Raw genomic sequence first — 17,354 nt, forward strand, 5'->3', positions numbered from 1 at the left:
CAAAATGAGTTCGATCGATCTCAAAATGAGTTCGATCGATCGAACTTCCCACCTGCATCCAAATCACTCTTTGTCCAATGGTTTGAACAAAACCTGCATAGTTCAACTCTCTATCCCATCGTTCGAACTTGTTCCAAAATCGATCTTTAGTTCTTCGATCGATCCAACTTTATCTTGGATCAATCTACAGTTCCAACACTTAGAAAAAATTTTGAACCTGCATCCAAAAGCCTCTCTGTCTCATCGATCGAACATTTCTTCAATTCTATACATTCTCGATCGATCGAAGGTATCCGAAGATCGATCTAGGAGAGATCGATCTTTGTTCTTTGTTTTTCAATTTTGACTTTGTTTTAAATTCTTAATTTCAAAAATTCCAAAAAAATATTTTATTATTTTTATTGTCATTTTTATTTTCCTAAAAAAAAAAATTCTAAAAATATTTTTACTTTTTATTTTTCAAAAATCCCAAAAATACTTTGTCACTTAGGAGGAGAGATCGATGTCAGTTCGATCGATCTGAGGATTCAGTTCGATCGATCGAACTGGCAAGGGAATGTTTTCAAAAATTGATGTAGGGTCATTCGATCGATTCCACAAGAATCGATCTCAAACCCTCATTCCCCCTTCGCTGCTGCATCCCAACTCTTCTCCATCTCCAGCGAGACTCCGACGAGCAACCCAAGCATCGAATCTCTCTCTCTCTTCTTGGATCTAGGACTTCATCTTCATCTCACCTACTCTCTCAATTCCGGTAAGATCCGAGACTTCACCTCTTTGATTCAAGCTTCGATTTCATGAACACATGCTTTAACTATTAGATCTAGGTTGTTTTCATGATGCCTATCTCCATTGATGAAGCTTTGACCTCTGTGTATATATGTGTATATATATGTATAAATGTTTTTGCATTGTTCTTGCTTTGATTTGATTTTCGGAGTTATGGGCCGAATCCAGTGACTAGGTTGATGTTTGTTGTGTTGATGGACCCACGACCATGTTCGTGAAGGCCCCGTGCCATCCACGTCATAGATCTGTGACTTTTTGTTTTCTGTTACAGAATTCGATCGATCGAACATATTTCTCCGATCGATCTGAGTGAGATCGATCCCACTCATTTTTTAAGGTCGGTCGAACTTTTTTCGATTTCTCATTTTTAAGATCGATCCAAGTAAGATTGATCTCACAGCTTTTGTGATCGATCAAACTTTGCAGATTTGCAACACACACTTCATCCATTATATATTGTGTTTCATGCTATCTTATACATGCCCAATGCCTGTGTTTTCCATATTGGATGCATTTCATACTTATCCTGTCTAGCATGCTTTACATCATGACACTTATTCCTTGTCACTTGCATATATCCATGTTCTTTATCTGTTTTGTCTATCTTATTCGAGATACATGATTCTATGAATTGTGCTTTAATTCTTTATATCGGCATTAACTTCCCTTGCAAGTTTTCTTTTTCATTTTGCAGGCCATGGCTAGGGTCAAGACTATAGCTCGCAGACACTATCACCGCAGGGACAGGTAGAGTTTGGATGACAAGACAGGTCCATCTCATGCCCAGGACCCCATTCAGGAGGACCAGCCAGCCGAGCCCACTCCACCTCAGTCTCCCTTATCTGACAGCAAATTGCACTCTACTATTGAGGCATCTACTTCACAGGCTCAGGCTAAGGTTGTATATTCACCATCTCCTTCACCTCTGCTAGCTCAGCCAGTTCAGGAGCTAGACCAACCATTACATAGATACTTACGTCTTTCAGTGGCGCACGAGTCAGTCTTGGATACAGACTTCTTTTCCAGATCGATACTTACCCGATCAGCATATGATGATATATTACGGAGGGGCCTTGCAACCATTCTTGCTCCTGTCACATACCTGGTGTACCCGAGGCTAGTACGGACGTTCTTCCAAAACCTCTGGCCTGTCCCGCATAACACGGCAGAGCTGAGGACCACCATTGATGGTTATTTGATCTCTATTACAGTGGATACATTATCCAGATCTTACCACTGTCCACATGTCTGCCCTCCAGAGCTATAGGACACATATCCCACTTTCTACGGACCCACATATGCAAACATGGCCAATTTACTCATAGGTCACTATGCCGGTGGTGAGATATTCGCCACCCTCACCTATCTTCCAGATGACCTGTGGTTTTTTGACCCTGTCTTGTTCCGTAACATCTTCATGGCAGGCCATAAGACATAGAGGCACGACGACTACCTAACAGCTCTATATGCATTCTACACAGGGTGTTGGCTGTCCATTCATGCGCTCATCTGGAGCATCATGATGGAGATGTATTTTGACCACATCAGCAAGGCCAAGCCTAAAAGGGCTAAGTATCTCCCATTTGGCTATCTCATCACACAAATTCTACGTGATCAACGCTATCCCTTCCAGCCACAGGAGAAGATTGAGTCTGGGGCCTGTTCATTCAAGAAGAAAGACTGGGATAAGAGCTACAACGCTCTTATCAAGAGTCTCCGGGAAGATGCTGCCGAGGCAGCTGAGGATCTAGAGGCAGAAGAGATGGCAGTAGTAGCGGACAACGTTGCAGTCGATTCAGCTGCCGTACACATGGATATTGATTTGAAGTAGCCTGCAAAGGACCTAGAGCAGCACTCTCTAGTTGGGTCACCCGTTCACGATGAGGAGCAGGCTCAGGATAGTCATTCTCTCGATCCAGCCACACCTGAGTGTCCTGCTCATATACCCAACTTCGGAGAGTGACTTCAGACTCTGGAGGACACCATAGTATCTATCCGCGCAGCGACTGTCTCCATTAGAGCTGACATTGCTTCCATCCGCACGGATGTCAAGACCGCATTCAGAGATCTATCTAGAGACATCCGCGGAGCGCGACCTGCCCGTCCTACCTCCTCTACTTGATCTTTCCATTCTTCTTATTCCTCTTATATATCTGTGATATTTGCATATTTTTTATACTGTTATATTATTTTTGCAGCCGTATTTGTCGGCTTTGATACTGGATGTACTGTACTTTATTTTTGGTTTATATATACTTTTTTTATGGATGTCTTATATTCATATTCTTATATCTATCTGTTTGACTCCATCAGGTGCATCCCAGTGACTTCAATGAGAGAGAGTACTGCCTAAAATTTTCAGAACCACCCTTATACCTTTCTCTATTTTCTGCTGCTATACCATTTACACTTGCATGTCCACTGTGCATTGTTATTATCCATTTTGTTATCTGATGAGTTTTATCAAAGTGCCAAAATTTCAGGATCATAGTTAATCCCAAGTTTGGGGGGGCTATGCCACTTACTTCGAATACTTCTGTTCCGGCAAATCATTGCTATAATTACACTAGTATACTCTTTCCTTTAGTTTTCTTTGCACATTGAGGACATTGTGCCATTTCAGTTTGGGGAAAAGAGTGCTTTGCAGTGTTTGTTTTTAAATTCAAAATTTTGAGAATGACTTGTGTATTTAAGAGATTTTTTATGATTGGTTCATGATTAGCTATGATTTTGATCTTTTGAGGACTATATTGCTTAAAATTTAAAAATAACTTGACTTGAGAGTCCAATACTCCTTGTATGCCTTGTGGATGCCATTTAGGGGTAAATTTTTTGAAAGATTGATATCTTGCTTGCACTTGTGGTCCACATCGTCCTGATTTTGTGATTGTTTTGAGATTCACTCTAGTATTGTACACTAGCCCAGGCGCACGCTAGCATTCATTTGTGGGGTACATGCTATGTTGATTATTGAATTGGTTATATCCCAATTGGGCTAGTAGTACATTGAAAGCTTTCATTCTTAATAAAGGTGGATAACAACCCTTTTTTCACTAAGTAGCCAGGATTCTAGCCTCAGCACTGAACTTCTCGCGCCGAAAGGTGGATGGCCCAAACTCTAGGTTAATAATTGAACTTGTTTTTTTTTAAAAGAAAAAAAAAAAAAAATAGTTGCAAAAGCAATAAAAAAAGTGAGGACTTCTCCCAAAAGGTGAGAAGTGGGAAATGATTAGATGGAGGTTGTTTTGATTTGTAGCTTCGTTGATTTGAGCTTGTAAGTCCTTAGGGGTGTTTAAACACCTAATGCCTTAAAGCCGTCTAGTTTGGGAGTCATTGACTTAACGGTCGACCTCATGGATCGCTAGAAAGCTTAATAAATCAACACATTCCACTATGCTTCTATCTTTGATCCTAAAAAAAAAAAAAATTGAGTGAAAAGAATAAGCACCTAGAACAATAATGCTTTAATAAAATGTTCACTTTTTATCTTGATGATCGGTACTAGATTTGTGTGCTATTTTGAGGGTAAGGATGCGATTAATTCTTTAGTTGGCTAAGATAGCAACATATTTGATGCCGGTCCACTCAAAAAGGATTCTATAGTTGTTTTGATTTTCATGATCATTTTCTTGATTTGTGGAGGACCATACTTGTTTGCTTGATGTTAAAATTTTGGGAGATTGCTTGGAAAGGGTTGAAAAATTGCATACTTGAGGTAGTTTTCTCCCAATGCTTGCTTGCAATATTGGTACCTCTTTTGAAAGAATGAGCTTAATGTTTGTGGGTATCATTTCTGGAAACCCTCACGAGACTTCATTCGTCCACTAGGGGTAACCTAGGGGTTTAAAAGGCTTGTTGCATATGCTAAATGCAATCGTGTTCCCTACGAAAGTAGCGTTATCCATTCATTACTTTCTGGTTCATAGCTGTATAGTTGTTCATTTCATTCCTTTACTTTAGAGTTCATTGCTAGGGACTAGCAATATTTAAGTTTGGGGGTGTGATGAGCGCTGAAAAGTGTGCATTTAAACCCCTTAAGCTTAGGCGTTCTAGGACCTTTATCTATCTTATTTTCCTGCTTTAGATTAATTTCGTATTATTTCCATGTTCAGGTACTTATCCCTAAAATAAGTTAACTCAGCCAAATAAGAGCAGAAATAAAGCAATTCTAGGATGAATCAAAGAAAGGAGCAAAGTACAACAAAAGGAAGCAAAAGGTGGAATTTCAGCAACTTCGATCGATCTCAAGAAAAGTTCTATCGATCCAACTTTCATCGATCTCAGCACTTCAAGATGGATTTGAGCCATGTTTGTCCTTATTCAAAGATCTCAAAGTTCGATCGATCCAACTTCGTTCTCTGATCAATCGAACTATCTTGTCCTTATCCAAATGATTGATCTTATCCAGCTGTACCACCTTGCTAACCGCTTTTGTCCTTTTCCCAAAAATATCTTCAAAATATCTCAGATTTGTTTTTATCCAAAAAGGCGCAGCCATAGAGGATCGATTCAGCTTCAGTTCAATAGATCTCAGCCATGTTCGATCGATCCAAGGTCAAGGTTCGATTGATTGAACTTCCTCCAGTGCGAAAAAGTTAAATTGCCAACTCATAAAAAGTTGTCCTCTATCCAATCATTGGGAGAATATTGGAGTACATGCCAGATCATTTTTGGGTGTCACCTAACCTACCAAAAATGAGGATTTGGGCAACTTTTGAGGGGGGATTCACACACAACCATAGAAGGGGATTTTTAGAGAATTCTTAGTGAGGAAGCAAAGGAGAAGAGGAGGCTAGAGACACCATTGGAGGCTTTTTATCAACCAAGGAGTAGATTTCTTCTATGGAGTTTGCCCTTGAGGGTTATACGACATCATCCATGAGTGGCTAGACATCCTCTTGGGGCTAGAGGAAGCCCTAAGCATGCTTTCTACATCTTGATTTATGTATTTTTGAGGGGATTTGTATTGTGATACATGTTTTGACACTTTTATATATAGATCTTGTTTATTCAATGATTTGTATGGTTTAATGCTTCCAATTGATCATTTCATTCTATCCATATGTCTATGTATTCTAGAATAGATGTTCATGTGTTTGTCTCTATTTCTTGTGTTATTGATGCATGTTTATGTATATTAATGCTATAGATCTAGAGATTGTCAAGACATAGTGTTTAATGGAATGCTCTTGTGATTTACTTGATGGTTCATACTCATTTCTTGATGGATTGTGCATCTCCCTTAGTTTAATTAGTTAATTTCATGTCATTAGCTTAGTTGTAGTGTAGTTGTTAAATGAGAGGACAATCCATGCTTGTTGTTTGATGTTCCATGCTTTTGAATGCAAGTAGCATTTGTCTCTAACCTTGTGATGTGTTTGGATTGTGAGCTTAATGAAAGGATTAATGGCTTAGTTTGATATATTGTGCTTTTCATTATGTTAGTTAGACAATAAATGCTTAATTGGTTATCCATGCTATTTCAAACAACCAAACACACACACACAAATATTGCAACACATATCTTCCCCTCATTAATCATTCATTAAAGGTGTAGAAAAGTATGCTTAGTGGTGATCTTTAAACCCCAAGATCTCTCTCTCTCTTTTATTCTCTTTATTGCATTATTGTTTACTTTAGTTTAATTTGCATCTAGTATAATTCAACCAACCAACCACTATTTTGATCACTCGACCTACTAACCTTAATCTTGATTCCTTAACCTAGTACGACCCACCAATCCCTTTGGACGATACCTACTTGCCCTAGATATATTTTTAGTGAAATGTAGTAGTGGCAATTTCTAAATGTAAAACTTGGCCACATTCATCGTAGCTCTACACCACTATCTTTTAGTGCACAAACTTTGGGTCGGTGTGCGATAAACCCACTAAGTTTTTGGCGCCGTTGCTGGGGATTGATTGAAGGCAACATCATATTTGTGGAATCAATTAGGAATTAGTCCTCTTTTGATCGTATCTTTACTTTGCTTTTTATTTTTCTTTTAATTACTCATTGTGTTTGTTCTTGTTTGACTAGGAGTATTGAGCTAGGAAGCAAGCAAAGGAGCATTCAAGTAAAAGAGCTAAGCAAAAGAAAGAAAAAGCTAAAAATCTAAAAATTTGCAAAGCAAAAATTGGAGTTGAAGTGCTAAAGGACCTTTGTAAGCTTTTCCTTACTCAACCCTTAGTTAAATCGTCAGCCCTCGTGTATACTTGTATTTCAATTCTTAGATAAATCGTGAGCCCGCGTGGAGGCAATTTACTTTTCTTTGCATATTTTTGAAAGCATGGGAGTATAGGAACATTGTATGTGGAGGAAGTTTGTTGATTGTTGATTTGTTGTGAAGGTGAAGTGTTTGTCATTATTGCTTGTTGTGTTGCATTGTGCATGCATGGTCATAGATCATTGAGACCCACTCTTGTCCCTCTAAATTTTCATCTTGAATCCACTGTTCAAAACCCTAGGGGAAGAGGAAGTTCTAGTCAATCCATTTCATCAATGGAAGGACATAATGAGGACCATGTGGAGGACCTTGGTCATATAGACCAACAAGGCATGCTCCACCCCAATGTGCATCATGATAACATGCAAGTTCTATTAGGCATGCCGAGGCCATTCGTTTATCCACCACAACAACAAAACCAAGTTCTATTGGGAATGCCAAGGCCAATCTATGCTCCACCACCTCCCATCATTCAAGGCAATTAAGGTGCCCATGTTGCACCTCCAATTACTAATCCTCCCCTTGCTTTAAAAGATCACTATGTACCTAATGAATACAATGCACCCACATGCATTCAATTGCCACCATTTAGAGCACACCACTATGAGATCAAACCACAAACCCTTCAAATGCTTCCTAACTATCATGGACTTCCAAGTGAAGAACCTTACAAGTATTTGGATGAGTTTCTTAAAGTATGTTCCACCGTGAAATATACGGACATGCCGGAAGAGGTCTTAAGGCTTAAACTTTTTCCATTCACCCTCAAAGACAAGGCAAAATATTGGTTTAACAATCTTAGGCCTTTTTCAATAACTTCTTAGGCAGAAATGCAACAAGAGTTCTTGAAGAAGTACTATCCGGTTTCTAAGACCAATGCCATGAGAACTTCAATTAGGAAATTTTCACATAGGGATGGGGAAATGTTCCATGAGGCATGGGAACGCTTTAATGAATTGCTTAGGAAGTGTCCACATCATGACATGCCCAAATGGCAATTAGTTTAATATTTGTTTGAGAGTTTATCGGATAATTACAAGGGCATGGTTGATGCTTCCATGGGTGGCTGTTACATTGATAGGCATGAGGATGATGTGTGGTGTCTTTATGAGAGCATGAGTGAAAATTCTTTGCATCGAACTTTATCTTCGAAGAATGGTAGAAATTCTAGTGGTAGGAAGAGTGTTGGCTTACATCAAGTCGACCACTCCAATGAAATTGCCGCTGAGATGAAATCATTATCTAAAAGGTTTGATCAATTCTTGATCAACTAAAACTCGGCAAATTAAGTATCTTCCTTCTGTAATCATTCTCATCATGCATCTAATGAGACATGTATGACTTGTTCAAGTGTTTTACATTCTACTTCCAATTGTCTCCTTGGACATGTGTAAAGTGAGCATTATGAACAAGTAAATGCAACTTTTGTTAATCAAGGGAACAATCTTTATGACAAGCACTATAATCCTAGTTGGAGAAATCACCAAAACTTCTCTTGGAAAAGCCAAGGGGAAGGCTTAAACCCTTCCCAAGGTGGTTTTCAAGGAAAGTACATTCCACCTCCATTATAAGGCCAAGGTTCCCAAGCTTTTAGATCATCATACCAATCACAAGGAAACCAATTTTCGAATTCTCATTTTCCCAATCAATCATATTCCTAAGGAAATGTTAGAAGTCCCGCTTTTGAAGAGAAAGTTTTGACCGCTTTGGGCACTCTAGAGGCAAACACACAATTACTTCATTCTAACTCTCAATCCATTGCAAAGCTAGAAGCCCAAGTAGGCAAATTGCTAGCACTTTAAATGCAAAAGAGAAAGGAAAAATGCCTTTGAATGCCCCACAAAAGCAACAATGTGTTGTGGAGACTCATTCCTCATCGGAAGGTCACACAATAGAGCATGTCAATGCGGTGACTACTTTGAGAAGCGGGAAGATTATGGACAACCAAGTGGGTATATCCAATGAAGAGAGTGAACCGGTGCAACCACAAGTCGACACCCGTCCCGTTTATCATCCTATTCCTCTTTCATTGCATATGCATGATTTTTCAAATGAAAATATCTTGAAAAATGATTTGAAAGGTGATTTTGAAAAGAAAGATTTGCAACATGATTTCAAAACTTCTTGTATTGAAGAGACTTCAAAGAAAAATTCTGAAGAGGTTTTTGAACCAAGAGCTCCATTTTCGGATGCCTTAAAAGGATCCATTTCAAATGACAAGCAAAAGGCCAAAACAAATGAAATTATGGATGTGTTAAGGCAAGTGAAAGTTAATCTTCCACTTTTAGATGAGATCCAGCAAATTCCAGCTTATGCGAAATTCTTGAAAGACTTGTGCACCCAAAAGAGGAAGAACAAAAGCCAAGCACCTAGAAAAGTGGTCTTAACCATGGAAGTAAACTAAATCCTGCAACATAACACTCTTCCAAAGTTTAAGGACCCGGTTCACCAACCCCTTCATGCATCATTGGTGATCATATCATTAATTGGGCTCTCCTTGATTTAGGAGCAAGTGTTAATCTTCTTCCATACTCGGTGTAGCGACCCGAGTTTTTCAACCCGATTCCTTAGTGATGAACCGAAAGTTGACCAAATAACGAATCAGAAATGCGGAAGCAAAAGATAGAACCAAAGTTTATAGAGATATAGAACATCTCTAAGACACCAATGTGACCTTCCAAGAAGTCACGGAGTTCAAGGCGAACAAAAACGGAAACAAAGGTCGAAACGGACAAAAACCATGAACCAAGGGTAAAGTGGTCAACTCACAACCAAAAAGAGAAACTTGACTCTAAACAAGTCAAACAAGGTGAAAAAAAACCTAAATTAATCATTTAATGACTTTCCAAGAGTTTCTAAGAACATTGGACAAGAATCCCACAAAATACCCTATCCCGGTCGAAGTAAAAACTGACACTACTTCACTAAAACATGAATAACTCCCACTCTAACTGGAATTTGAGTATTGTATTGGTCCCATTGGATAGCTGACTCAAAATCCATGAATTTAGGCTTCAGAAACACCCCATTTGGATTTAAAATGAAGAAGTTATGTCATTTGAAGTCAGAACATCAGTGCTGAAACTGAACTGAAGAAGTTGGGTAAAATGGGTCATTTCGGTCGACCAAAATGACCCATTGGACGACCAAAATGGACATGCTGAGAGTTGAAATCATGGTTCAAAGGGGCTGGATGTTTCGGTAGACCGAAATAACCCATCGGTCGACCGAAATAGGCTTGAACAGTACTTTTGGTTACAGGAAATGATGTTTTTGAAGTTCAAACAATTACCAAAGTCCATCGGTCGACCGAAATGAACCTTCAAACTACCGAAATGGCTCGAAAACATGCTGAATGGCCTATTATGAACCAAAAACAGTAAGGCTTAACCCAAGCCTTGAACCCCAACATGAATATGGTCCAAAAACATGATTTTAAGCTATATAAACATGTTAGCAAGTATACTTTACATATTGAAATGTATTATAATGGCCTGTGGCCTCATTACATGTCATTCGCTCAAATTCACATGCCAAACCTCAAAGTTGGAAAGGTCTGCACCTCAAAGGCAAAACTTGAAATTTAAGTACATACACTTAAAATTTAAAGTCTATGGCCCTTGGCCTCATGTCGTACATATCAAAGAGATCCTAGTTAGTGTATCTAAGTACACTTTACACATAAAAGGGCAAAAAGAGCATATTGAACCTAACTAAGTGTTACAATGTCAAAAGTAAGACTTAAACATGCTAACACTTGCATGTGAACAAGAATGCTTCTAAAGGAACTTCAAATCTCCAAACCGTCAAAGATAAATGCCAATCTCCATATCTTGAATCCTGCACCTAAAATATGCCCCAATAACGTAGGTGTGAGCAACATAAAGCTACTCGTAGTAAATGAGTATACATCGACCTAAAGTTTTACAATTTCATTACCTTAAGGTTAAACATGCTAAAGGGCTCATGCCACCTAACGTCTATGTCAAAATGAGACTCGGCGAGCATCCTAAGCTACCTTAAATCATTTCAAGCATAAATCACATTATTCATGCAATTCCAATAACATGGGAGCATGCTTACACAAAGCAACAAAATATAAATTCTAAAGGTTATCAACTTGAAATCAAAAATGCTAGAATAACCAAAGTGGGTTATGCCACCTAACGTTTATGTTCCAAATGAATCTATAGGATCATTCCTAAACCACATTTGAACATATAAGGCATAATGTACTTAGCAACATCAAAGTTCACATTGATTCACTAAAATCATAAAACATAGATGTACTTAACAACATCAAAATGATTCATTAAAATCATAAACATAGATGTACTTAACAACATCAAAATGATTCACTAAAATCATAAAACATAGATGTACTTAACAACATCAAAATGATTCATTAAAATCATAAACATAGATGAACTTAACAACATCAAAATCGCCAATAGCCAAAACCACAAGTCATAATATAAACATGATTATTAACTTGGAATTGAAAGCGAAAACAAATAGTGGAAAACTTGGACATCACGCTCGAAATTCTGCCGAGACCTCAATGGTTTTTTCGGGCACTAATCCGTAGGGAAGACCACCCTAAGTGCGCATTATCTCAATGACTTAGAGGACTCACATCCCCGTACTAGAGCCAAACCCTATCCATCTCAACTCAACAATGTCCCAAGATTCCAAAACAAGCCAAATAAGTTCACAACTTATACATATTACTACTACATAGTAACAAGTTAGCAATTTAACTCCTAATAGTTCATAATAAGCATTTCATATTCATAATGCTATGAAATTACAAGTCAACAATATATTCATATTAGAAATATGTTCTCGTGAATATAAATTTAACAACAATACTTTTCAATGCTTAAAACATAATCAAGTGAATACACCACAAGTTTAAATCCATGATCTTAAAATAGAAGCAACTTCTAAAACATCATTAAATCCATGGAACAATAAGATATAGTTTAATTAAATAAAAATAATTAAACCCTCTAGATTTTCATACTCAACCAAATGTTCTTAAATTAAAGTATGTTAAATAACATATTAAAACATGATTTAAAAGCATAACACAAGTTGAATTCATGCAAGGTACGGCCATGAACTTTAATCTTTCACAAAAGATAAATATTAATTAAAAAGTGCAATCCTTATTTAATTAATCCCAATTTAATATATGTTAACCAACGTATTAGAACAAGATTTTCTGGCATGCCACAATTCAAATCCAAGTTACACATCATTATGAAAATTAAATCTTATACAAAGAATTAAATATTTCAGTTCTCTAGATTTGATACAAGGCATACATATAGGTTGTATAATCATGGGAAACACACAATACAACATATATAAAATCCTAAAACATCCCCTACCTCCATTTGAGATGAAATCTCAAATCCCCACCAAAATGAATGTGCTCTGAATCTAAAGAAACTTCTACGTTTTGTCGGGGACAACACCGTGAACATAACCCCCAAGGAAGCCCCATCAAATTCACAACTTGAATCCAAACTCAAACTCAAGAAATGGGCAAAACTAAATTCTAATAAGAGGGAATTGAAGAGCATGTCGGGGGGAACAATAAACATAAAGGTACTACACTTTTTCAGCCAAGGGAAGTGACTGGAAAAGAAGAGAGAAGCATGGAAGCCATGGCTGCCATGAGATTTGGCCAAGAGAGAGGAGAGAGAGAGAGATAAAAATCTGATATTTTCTCTTAAGTGCTCCTATTTATAGAAAAACCCTAAAAGTGCCCCAAACGGGCCCTTCGGGTTAGGAAACGTCAAATTTCAAGCAAACACGCTCAAAAGGAAAAACTCCGTGAACAAAAAAGGTTCAAAATGAGAAAATAAGAACAACGGAAGAAACGGCGTTAAAAACCAAGTCTCGAGCTGAAAGTTATTCCCCAAACAAGTTTGGCACTAACTAGGGCCAAAAACCCTGAAATTGGAGAAAACAACCAGAAGGAAATTGCAAGAGTACACGACTCGACGAAAAGTGAAAATGAATCCTGTATGAGGATCCAGGCTCAAAACAAGACATTAAGCAATAACTTTCATTAATTGCACAATGGCCCCTCCAAAAAGTGAAAACTGCGAAACTGCCCTAGAATGAAAATATCTTCCAAAAAGATATTTTCTTTAAAACCCCTGAAATAAATATCTTTGAAAGATATTTATGAAAAACACCCCAAGAAAAGAAAAAGATTTCAAAGAACTGTGCATCCGTGCCCCTATGGACAATGGGAGCAACCAGAGTACTTTACTACAAAAGTAAAGATACGTATTTCATGGAAACCACTGAGAATGAAGATACGTGAAGTCATAAACCAACTCTGAACACAAGAAGTGTGGTTATGCCAACAAAGTGACAAACGGGGAAAACACAAAATAGGGGAAAAAAAAACAAAGAAAAAAAAAATGAAATGCGAATAGTGAGAAAAAGTAAAAGTACGGAATTGACTCGATCCTCAAAGGAAGTTGTCAATCCAAAGAAAAGAGTCTCAGAAATCAATCCAGAGCATTCGAGATGACACTAAGTGATAAGAAATTGAACTCAAAAAGGAAAGACAACGGAAAAAAATTATCCGTGAAAATCCGGGTCATTACAACCTTCCCACCTTAAAGGGATTTTGTCCCCGAAATCTAGCCCCAACAAAACAAAAAGGAGTAACCAGGATAACTACGGAGTACACCTCCGAGTATCCCACACAAAGCGATACAAAAGCAATTCCAAAACTGAAAGACAACGCACAGACCAATGTCATTCGCACCTACGTGCTAACGACAGGATAACCTCTCAAAAGGAAAATGACTACATGGCCACCCAACAAGTCGGAACTCATACACAGAACCCAAGGTGAGACAAAGGAATGAAGACAACAACCGTAAACATCCCTCCAGATGAACCATCATACCGATCCAAAAATGACCACCAAAAGATCTCCAAGATAACCACGCATCAAATCAGGGTACAGAATAAATACAACATGGCAGTATGAATAGTGACCAAAACCCGCCCACGATGTACTCAAATGTGTGGTAGCAATGACAGTACCTAGTGCTCACCCACACATACTCATCAGTAAGGTAGCATTGACGGCAACTAGCACTCGCCCACAACACACAACTTGTACGGTAACATAACAGTATAAGGCACTAGTTCATAACCTGCCCCCCACTAGATCTACCCATGAAACCTCTCGATACCAATGACACATCAATGTCAAAAATGATCATTACCAAAAGTACTACGGGGACCAACATTTTGTGAGAGTTGAGATATGGTGTAAAGATGTCCGGCCGGACCATCCTGGCCAATCCCAAAACTCTGACAACAATGCTATAGGTACCGCTATGCTTAAGGCCCCAAATCCTTAATACAATAATCAATAACTCTAACGTCTCAAAATTCTCCTATTAACAATATCATTTGAGAATTCAAAACCTAACAAGCAAATCGAAGCCTCCAGAAATCAAAATGAACCTCACCACAAGACATTTCATCAATAGTCCTACATTTCTCCCTGAAACATATCAACTACAAGATGATAAGCGCCGAATATTGTATATTCAAGCGCCCTAAATTACATTAACAAACTCCAGTTATTAATTATTTTATGTAGATTAACTCCATTTTCATGTTCTTATGCATTTTCAGGTTGAAGTGCAAAAAGGAAGCAAAAATGAGGCCTTGTGGAATTTTGAACAAAAAGGATGCCATTTCTGAATTTCTGGCAGCAGTGATCCTGACTTTTGTCGCCATTTTCGACCTAGTAAACTCAAGAACTAGACTTCCATCATAACATGAAAGATTTAGATCTCTGAATCAGCTTTCCAAATCTGCAAGTGGTTCATCATTCGGAGTTCGGAGCAGAGAGTTATGATCTTCATAATAGAGGTACGCAGAACTGCCTGGCAGCACTGATGTACTGCCTTTCTCCCCATTTTCGACCACCCAGACTTGAGAATTGGGTCTTCGTCAAAACATGAACTTCAAACAGATCATCATTCGGAGTTCGGGGCACAAAGTTATAGCAGTTTTCCCAAAATAGGTCAGCGCTGAGCAAGAGGAGCATGTTGCACATTGCACTAAGTTAGAGTGCTCGAGATCACCAAGCGTGTGCTCGAAAATCAGGTAGAATGCCCTTCGGAAGTGGCTCATTTCAGCCCACTTGCACATTGGTTTCCTCAATGCCATCCTCCTTCTTTATGAAGTGGTTGGAGGTGTTCCTTGGAGGAGAGAGGGTGTTGTTGGAGCATAAAAAGCTACCCAAGGGCCACACATTAGGGAGCTTGGATTTTTAGAAGATAGAGGAGAGAGAAGAGAGCAAGAAGAAGAGGGTTCTTGGAGCAAAAGGAAGGGAGCTCGAAAATGGAGGAAAAGGGCAAGCTTCTTCCTTCTCCTAGCTCACTCATGGGTAACTAAACCTCATCTAGGGAGGTGATGAAGCCTCCCCTTTTGTTCATGTTCTAGATTAGGTTCTATTTTGGGGATTATAATGTATAAACTTTGGTCTTTTCATAGTTTAGGAGCTTATTACTTCTTGTAATGAACATTCATGTTTAAATGATTGATGTGAGTTATTTAGCTTGTCTTGATGATTCTTACATTAGTCTTATTGCTTTTATTTTCATAGTGACAATGAAGATATTAACTATGAATGGTTTTCAAGGCATGTTAATTTTGAAACTTGATATTCCATTGCTTAGGTACCTCCTTTGATGGACTATGCTTGATTCTTACTTTCATGTGCTTCATCATTTGATTGAATGCTTAATGGTCTTTTGCTTAAGTTAATGTACTTGATACTACACCCTAGTCTAGGTAGTCCAAATGTGTTGTCTTTTGATAGACCATTCTTGTTTTAATCTCATGAACTCTTTATTGGTTATGAAGCAACTATGTGTTGCTACATAATTCTCGATCATTGCTTATATAGTGTTTATCCCCAATTTAGTCTTGATTTAGCATGTACTTAGGGCGTAGGTGGATTCACTTCTCTAGTTTCCCCTTTTATTATCTCTAACTCTCATTTACTAGCACTACTATTTTATGCATTCTAAGTTCTAAGTTTAAGTGACAAACAACCAAAACCCTCTATAAACCCATTATCATTCTGAGAACAATTCTAGACACCTAGGTTGCCATAGACTAGCGCAGTCCCAGTGGTTCGACTTACCTGACCAATAGCCCTATTTTACAATGATTCGTGCTATTGCGAAGGTTGATGTATGATTGACCAACCGATCAATTTTTGGCGCCGTTGCCGGGGACTTGCATACGGTTTAGCGACCAAAGTTCTAGGGTTAATTTTAGTTTGATTGTTAATATCGTGTTTTGCGAATATTCCTTGTGTGTTTTAATCATCTTTAAGTTGTAAGTGAGATCCTAGGGACTCGAAGCTCGCCGTGGGAATGCTAGCAAATTGTGAGTCTAGAGGACCCCAGGTAAGTCTCGTGACTTCTAGTTTCGAATTGTGGATATTGTGCATGTGTTTAGCTTAGAAGTAGTTAATTTATTTGTGAAGCCCTTGTCGAGGCTATTTTTGTTTTACTATATTGCAAAGCATCGGTCCTTGTCGTGGCCATTTATTTCCTATCTTGTTGATAATTGAGGAGAAAGGGAACATCGTATGTGGAGTTGATGATAAAGATTTGTTGCGATGATGTTGTTGTGAATTGTTGATGTTTGGCCGTAGGTCACTCTCTCTTCTCACACTTGACTCGCCTATTGATATAAATTCACTTGAAAGAACTCTTAGACGGAACCTTAGGGAACCCACTCTTACAAGGGACCTTAAAACTGAATTCAATATAATGGGGGATAACGTAGGAAATCCGGGGAATGAAAGGGCTGAAATTCCTAATGTAGAACCAATGACTCTTAGAGATCATTTCATTCCTACCACCTATGCTTCTCCTTCTTGTATAGTGATGCCAAACATCGATGCAGCTCAATATGAGATCAAATCAAGCACCATCCAAATGCTTCCATCATTTCATGGCTTTGATAATGAAGATCCATATAAGCATCTTGATGAGTTCCTTGAAATCTGTTCGACCATCCGGTTGAGAGGTTTTCCGGACAATGCACTTCATCTCCATCTTTTCCCATCCTCCCTAAAGGATAGGGCAAAATATTGGTTGAACTCCCTCGCTCCCAACTCTATTACTTCTTGGGCTCAATTGCAACAAGAATTTCTTAAGAAGTATTATCCGGTGAGTAAAACCAACCAAATGAGGCGTTCCATTCTAAGCTTTTCTCAAGTTGATGGAGAACAACTCCACGAGACTTGGGAAAGGTTACAAGATCT

General features: G+C 38.3%; 1 pseudogene; it reads right to left on the reverse strand.

The window, feature by feature from the left end:
• Positions 1–7,901: 7,901 nt before the first annotated feature.
• LOC132301831 (small nucleolar RNA R71) lies at positions 7,902–8,000 on the reverse strand (annotated as a pseudogene).
• Between the last annotated feature and the right edge of the window lie 9,354 nt (positions 8,001–17,354).

Source organism: Cornus florida, unplaced genomic scaffold (genome assembly GCF_030987335.1).
Source record: "Cornus florida cultivar Cherokee Brave unplaced genomic scaffold, ASM3098733v1 CherokeeBrave_3.0.0_Hap2_Chr03, whole genome shotgun sequence".
In the NCBI taxonomy this organism is placed as follows: domain Eukaryota; kingdom Viridiplantae; phylum Streptophyta; class Magnoliopsida; order Cornales; family Cornaceae; genus Cornus; species Cornus florida.